Source organism: Antrostomus carolinensis, unplaced genomic scaffold, assembly GCF_000700745.2.
Source record: "Antrostomus carolinensis isolate BGI_N321 unplaced genomic scaffold, ASM70074v2 scaffold4841, whole genome shotgun sequence".
NCBI classification, from domain to species: Eukaryota; Metazoa; Chordata; class Aves; order Caprimulgiformes; family Caprimulgidae; genus Antrostomus; species Antrostomus carolinensis.
Genome location: NW_010294671.1, coordinates 49,189 through 57,198, shown reverse-complemented (window position 1 = coordinate 57,198; position 8,010 = coordinate 49,189).

Here is an 8,010-nt window from a genome sequence, read left to right as displayed (position 1 = left end):
GAGCTGGGCCAGGGCTGGTCCCAAAACCTCCACAGAAGCCCTGTAGGGTGACTTCATCCCACCTCTTCTTACCTTCCTCTTCTTCAATCCTTTAAAGCCCCACAGGTGGTGACATCTGAGGACTTTGATTAAGCAGAGACACTGATCCAGACTTTTGCAGCTTTCAAAGAAAGTAAAATAAAAGGCTCTAGCATCCCAGCCCTCAGCACCCCAAACTCATTACAGTCAGTTGCTCTAGCTCCTGAAAAGAGATCACAGTTTTATTTCTTACCTCTTCATCCCACATGTCCACAGAGCACAGGTAAACCAGCTCAAACACTGAACACAACCCACGCCTTGCCTCCAGAGAGGCTGACATTTTGGCCCTGAGAGGGTTGATGTGGGCCCAGTGTAGGCAGGGAACTAATTTGGACACAGGTGCCCCAGTTTAAGGCTCTGGCTTCCCCAACCTGCACTGCTGCTTCTGCAGTGGCACCCTTCCTTCATCACAGTGCAAAATCAGCTGCCATGTGTCATAAACAGCCCTGAGGAAAAGGACTTGGGGGTAGTAGTGGATGAAAAGCTGGACATGAGCCACCAATGTGCATCTTCAGAACAGAAGGCCAACTGCATCCTGGGCTGCATCAAAAGTGTGGCCAGATCAAGAGAGGTGGTTCTGCACCTCTACTCTGCTCTGGTGAGACCCCACCTGGGATACTGCATCCAGTTTTGGAGCCCTCAACACAAGAAGGATGTGTACCTGTTGGAGCAAGTCGAAAGGACAGCCACAAAAATGATCAAAGGGCTGAAGCACCTCTCCTGTGAGGACAGGCTGAGAGAGTTGGGGTTGTTCAGCCTGGAGAAGAGAAGGTGCTCGGACCAGTACCTGAACGCTGCCTGTAAGAAAGCTGGGAAAGAACTGTTCACAGGGGCATGTAGCAATAGGACGAGGGGTAATGGTTTTAAACTAGAAAAGGTAGATTTAGGTTGGATATTAGGAAAAAGTTCTTCAATATGAGGGTGATGAATCATTGGAACAGGTTGCCCAGAGAGGTAGTGGAGGCCCTGTCCCTGGAGTTATTCAAAGTCAGGTTTGATGGGGCTTTGAGCAACCTGCTCTAGTAAAGATGTCCCTGCTCGTTGCAGGGGGGGTTGGACTAGATGATCTTTGATCTTCCAACCCAAACCATTCTATGATTCTATATCCACCCCAACTCTCCAGACAGTTGACTTTGCCCTGAAGCAGCACAGGGGTGCGCTCACAAGCGCAGGACATGCAGCCCCGGTGCCAGTAAGGCAACCGAGCACATCTCACCAGTTTGTGGAGGAGAAGGTGTGATACAGGGGTTTGATCCGTGGCTGAAGGTGCTGGGCAGGACACAGAGGAGCTGAGGCAGAGGCTGCCAGCACCGGTCAATGCTGCCTGCAGAACCTGGGGCTGCAAAAGAGCCATGGAAGAGGGCTCAGACTGAAGGGAGGTGCACAATGCACTCATGGGGAGACCAGGAAGATCACTGCTTGGGAAGTGCAGCAGCTGCCAGGTCTGGGATGGCTCATCAGTCCTCAAATAAAAATGGATTAAAGCAATTAAAGGTTTTTCTGCTTCACTGCTTTGCTCCACTCCTGAGGGGCTTGTTCGAGTGGTGCCTGTTGCCTTCTCATGAACCCTGTGATAACAGGGATGCTCCACCCCTTACTCCGCTGCCTCCTCCATTTGCAGCCTGTGGTGACATTTCTTAACAAATAACAGACAAACCTCCTCCCTTTTGGCCCCTTCCCTTTGGGGTCCCCCCCACACAGGACCCATCCAGCTGCTGCTGGCACACGCTGCCTGCAGGGAACTGACCACCTCGTTCTTCCTTGCCAGCCTGCTACCAGCAGGGCCTGGGGCTGCCAGGGCATTTCTGCCCTTATTTTTCACAAACCCCATTTTTCCCAGCGAAGGACCAACTCTAGTGTCCCCAGCCAGTTAAGGAGCACAACAAAGTGGTGTCAGAAGAGCAGATTTCTGATGGCAGCACTCTCCTTGGTCCCTAACGTATGGTCCCTAGTTGTGAAAGGGAGTAATGATGCCACTGCAGCCTGGTGGCTCTAGGACAGCATGGCACAGTGCCAGAAATAAATATTGTCCCTATTATTCATGTGGCATAAGCCTCTGTTTTTGCAAAATGCCATTCTTCAAGGCACTTTAAAATGCCTTAATGGTCTCTCTGCAGCATGACAGCAATTTGCTACAAAACTGCTGGAGCCCTTTTGTGCCAGTGACTGATGCTCTTCCCATGCAGTCAACAGCATCCCCAGAAATAGCAGAGCAGCCTTTCACATCATCAGTGGTACCACACCTCCAGCACAGGGCAAAAATAACTTGAGACAGGTAAAAAATATTTTATCCATAGCAACAGTTTAACTGGTGTTAACAACACTGAGGTGGGCGATACAGGTATTGCCACCAGATAACAGACTGAGAATTTGGTTTTGTCCTGGCATGCAGTGGCATCACATGCTCTGCACATTGCAAGGGACCAGATTAAAAAGCACTGAACTGCAGACGAGGATTTCCTTAGGACTAAGGGGGAACAGCAGGTCCATTGGCACCAGGCTGATGGATGGATGTGATGTGCTGCTCTGGTTTGTGCTGGGGAGCTGCTGAGAGCCTCCCCGTGCCCTTCGCAGCGGGATGTTGGGCTTTGCAGTCAGCTTGAATGCTGACAAATGAGCCTTGTGACCAGCTGCCGCTGGGCTGAGCCCTGTCACTGATTGCTCTCATTAATCTGCAGGAAATTTTCAGCTGAGGTCTGGTGCGTCACACTCCATCTCCCCAGCCGTGCAGCCGGGGAGCTGCATTTGCTCAGTGTCAGTGGGGAGTTCAGTGGGGGTCCCTGCCCTGGGGCTGCCAGCTCCAGCGAGCTCCCCTTCCCATGCTGCTGCTTCCCTGCTTTGGCATTTTTTTTGCACTTTTTTCTGGGCGATCTGTGAAATTGGACTTGATTTGCCAACTTTCACGGTCACAGGAGGGCTGTGGTTGCCTTCTGGAGCCAGCCTCACCGCGAGGATGTGGGAGGGGAGCAGCACTGGTAACAAAGACAGGGAGAGGTCAGCACAGCACTCATCTGTGTCAAATTGTGTTTTCTTTATGAATAAAATAACACCAAGCGCTATTTGAAGCAATTGCAATTTTCCACTCGACTAAGCAGCAAAGTGGCCACCTGGCTGGTTCTCCCCGAGTGCAGCACCGGAGCTGCGGCAACGTGAGCCGGACCCCATATCCAGACCAAGAGCCCAGCCTCCTTCTGAAAGCCTAAATTTACAAATTACTGTTCTCAAAAAATCCCCAAGGCTGCGGGTTCCCCTCGTGAGAGTGGCCACAAGCATCCGTGCTTCAGCTCCGCTTCAGCCCAAGACATGCTGCAGAATTGTAGAGGTCGAAAGACCAGCAATGAAATGTTACACCAATAACTTGATATTTCTTAGAGTTCTTTGCAATACGATAGTGAAATCAGCCATGGTTGTGGCTGGGGACCAGGAGTAACACAAGCTCACAGCTTCGCTTGAAAAACCTGCTCAGCGCCGGGCAGGTGTGTACAGAGGGCTAGAGAAGGGTGGCAGAGCGGTGGCAGCCCGGGACAGGGAGCGATGGGGCTGGGCACTGAGCTGGATCCAGCACTGGATGCTGTGCTGGCTCAGAGACCCTGCTGAGACCCTTTCCCATGACAAGGGCAGCACCGCGGCAGCAGATTTCATAGCTGCTGGCTGAGGAACGTTGGGATGTGCCTGGACACCAACTCCTGGGTGCCTGCCAGTCCTGATTGCAAAACCTGCCAAAATAACAGTGTCCCATAATGAGCTGGGAGCAGAGGAATGTGCACAGTCAAGCTCTCCACTGGGAAGTAACCCTCACAAACCCAGCATCGCTCTGCCCCTGCAAGAGAGAGGAACCCGCGGGTCCTCGCAACAGCCCCGATAGCAGCTACATCATAACTAGCACTGGGAAGGCAGAGTCCAGTCTGCCAGCTCCAGAGGGAGGGTGCTGTTATGCTGTCTTCCCTAGCTCTTAAGAAATTTTGGAAATTCATCTAACCCACAGCACTTCCTCCAGCCAAGACCAGCAGGGATTTAGCAGTGATATTAGGCATTGGAGCATGCTGCTGTTTTTCTCTGTGTTTCTCCTTAACAAGCAAATGGTGCCTTCTCAGAAAACATGTGCACCAGCTTGCTGAATCAAATAAGCCTCAACACCTCGCATGGCAAGATTCCGCAGCAAAACAATCGAGCTGACAGATTTTTGTGCATTGACATCACAGATGGGAAAAAGTCTTACTAATCCTCAAAAGTTCCTTCCAGTGGATGATTTCACTGAGGTCTCTGGATGAGTCCCAGCTGCTGCAAATGAGCACAGATAGAGCAGAATTTCAGCAATAACACAGGAGATTTAGGCAATAGCTTAGATGGTATCTCGGTATCCAGGAGCATGTAAGAGATGTTTTCATACAGAGCACCGGGAGCAGCAAGAGGGTATATGGGGCTAACTGAAAGCAGTGGTAAAGTACAATTTGGCTAACCTCTAAATCACATGTTTTGTGGCTTCATCACACATAGAAATGTTGGCTTTGATTTGCCAACCATCAATGCCTTGTTCCAGGTCATGACAACTTCTTTCAAAGCCTCTGGGTTAAGCAATAAGACTATTTTAATCAATGGATGTGTTCATTCCATGAACACCGATGTCAGCAGCTGCTACAGCAACTGATGGACAAAGTACCTTTCTCTGAGCCCATCTACTCCCAAATAGGTTGGGCAACTTCCACTCCTCCTGCTAATGATGCCTGCCTCCCAAAACTAGGTCTGCAGGAGATTGCCATCAGTTCTCAGCCTGGGTGGCATTTTGCCCACTTTTAATACCTCTTTATCACCGTGTTCTGATTGCAGCAATTTCTTGACTAATTTATTAGCTCAGGCTTTGGCTGCAGCGCAACATAGATGCTACGATACTGCACCTTAATGGCACTTATACTGATCTGAACCTGCCTGAAGCCATCCTCCTCACCTTTTTCATGGCTCGCTCCCTAACCACTTTCATCAAAGCACAAACATGGTCCAAAATTATCAGCTATCAATTTTGCTGCAAGTAAATATTCGAGCACCCACGTGTAGGATAAGTAACACTGATTAAGGGTTTATACAGGGAGGCTGGCTTTAAGCTGGGGGAGTGCAGCGCTCCTACCAAAGCAGGGAGCCATGAAGGAGGACGTTTGCTCAGAGCCAGTGGTTCAAAGAAGCCTACACCTGAGAAACTGCCTCCAGACATCAGAGTCGGGGCCAGGAATGGTCCTGCTGGGATATAATGGTGCCCAGGATGTCTGGGAGTAACATAGAACAGTAAAAATACAACATGAGACTACTTACTATTAATACTTTATGTTGCTTTGTTGTGTTTAACCCCACTTAATAGCCAGGCTTATTCCAGCTAACGTGGTAGGTGTCCTCACTGATGTGGTTGAAGCAGGCCGTGGATCCCAGGCAGGAGCTGGCCTATGGGTTGGAAGTGGTACCTGCTCCCATCAGCAGTGTCTCCAGGATCCTCCCTCTCTTGCTGGAGAAATTCCCTGGACAAGGCCACTGTGGGCTGGTTGCTGCTGCCACAGATGGAAGCACCAGGTGGGCTTGGGGCAGGTCCTCCTTCACCCGCTTGCCCTGGGTGCATCTTTCCCCTCACCTGTAGAGGAGCACAGTGTTACCCATACGATGCTAGATTTTATTATGACTTCTTACTCCTGGCAAGATGCGGTCACACTGCACACAGAAGTGATTTTCACATGGAAATAGGAGGGTTTGGGAAATAGCAGACATTTTCCACCCATTAACTGTGATACATCCTCCCTGTCTGAGCCCTCACTGTGACAAACGAAGCCTTCTGATTCCTGGAGTACCCACTCCCCTGCCTAGCTGAGTTGGGGACAGAGTCCCATAACCTGCTTTGTCCCATGAGGAGCAGGCAAAAGTCTTCATCTGGCCAATCATTAACTCACCGCTGTGAGCTGGGGAGGTGCAAGAAGCCATCCTGCTCTGCAAACACACTAATGGCTCGAGTGGAGATTAGCAGAAGTGTGTATCCAACCAGAGGCAACAGGGTATCAGGTACCAGGCAGAGCTCTGACCAGCCTACATGTCCCCTGCCCTTGGCTTTGCCACTGCCAAGGTCACCACCACAGTGCAGTCAGCACGACTGCCTTGGTTGTAAGTGGGATTGCACAAAGTTTGTGCTGGGGGACACGGAGTGGGACAGAGGGCTGGGCTGCCCAGCTAGTCCCCACCATAGCAGACAGCACCTCAGCCAACGTCTACTATTAACCCAGCAGAGGAAATGTTTAACCAGCCTCCAAGACCTCCCTGCAGCAAGAGGTAAAACGCTGTCTGCTTTCAAGACACAGTCCTGAGTAACTTCAGCGGGGCCTGAATTTTGTCCGCAGATCGGGAACATGGACACCACTGACACCCCCAACCCCATGCTGAGAGTGGAGATTTAATAAAGATCCAGGCAGGGCCAGGCAGAGCTGTCTGCTCTGTAATTCACTGTTGGCATCAAGGCTCCTCAGCGCTGTGGCCAGGCAGACAGCAAGCCCGTCTGGATGGCGGCGTTATCTCTCCAGCATTGCATTCACGTCGGGCTGGCTGCGTTACACAAGCACAGAAAAGCCAGTTTTTGTGTTGGGTACTCACTTGACATGTCTGGGGTTTTTTAATACACAGGAGACATGTCCACACAAGAAAACTCTTGGTGCCACAGCAATCAGCTTGAGAAATGACAGCCAGCAGCCAACATCACTAGCAAAGTAACTCAGCAGCTCGTAAGTCAATATAACGTACAGCCCCAAGTAACGAGGACCCAGCTGTGGACTCCCCCAGAGCCATATTCCTCCTCCCAGCATTCATTCATTAACTGTACAGGCACCCATCAGTGACACCCCAGGTGCACATTCAGCACAGCGTTATTTTCTCTTTGCGTGCACGTTGAATGGAAAACCACATCAGTTCCTCAGCAGGGCTGAGTCCAAGTCCCAAGAAATGAGCCCTCTGTGGCCATACATGCCAGAGAGCTGTGCCGGAGCCATGCCGGAGCCACCCAGCTCTTCTGCCATCTCCTGGCACAGGGACTTCTCTGGGCTCACTACCTCCAAATAAGACCCCCCACCTGCAAAACCCCCACAGCATTCACAGCAACACAGGACCACACGGGGCACAGGAGATGCAATGAGTGATGCTGAGACGAGCTCCCTGTGTCACCTTCTCCTGGGACATGAAGCCACTTCATAAGAAACACAGGCAGTTGGTGAATGATGCAACTCCTCATCTGCAGGAGCCACTCCAGATAAATATCACCCAGCAATCAACTGCCTTCACACAGTAACCTTCAGGGAGTTACAGGGGGAATAGAAAGCCTTTTTGTTAATCCCAAAGACTCAGGAGCACAGGGCTACTAATTTAGATAGCAAAGAGAATTATTGTGCAAGGAGCTCCTAGAAAAACAGCTTTGACATGAAAAGTCCTTTGGTTCAGGACAGGAGGTCCTAAGCACCCCACAAACCCACTTCCACAAACCCACTTCCCTGCAGAAAGGAGCCCAGACATGTAGCTGGTCACACACTAGGGCACATCAGACAGAAGTATGTCCAGAAAATTTATCTTGCCTTTTTCCAATTTGTTTTGCTCAGCTGAAAGCAGGTGCTGATGGATCACAGCCCTTTTCCACTCCTGCAACTACCAGCCATAACCACACTTACTCAGGAGCTCCAAGTGGGTTTAAATTGATGTTCTTTTCCCCCTTGGACACATCTCCAGAGAACTCACAGACCCATTCAAAGGCGAGCCAAGGGGGGTAGTACAGATGTGTATCTATCTCTTTTTCAGTTCAAAATTAAGCCAAGTGGGTTTTTTGGAGTGTGCAATGAGCAGCCAGGCTATGGGGCAATGGGAGATGTGAGAGGAATCTGCACGGCCACCAAAAGCTCATGGGGCACACATGGGCTGCGAGGC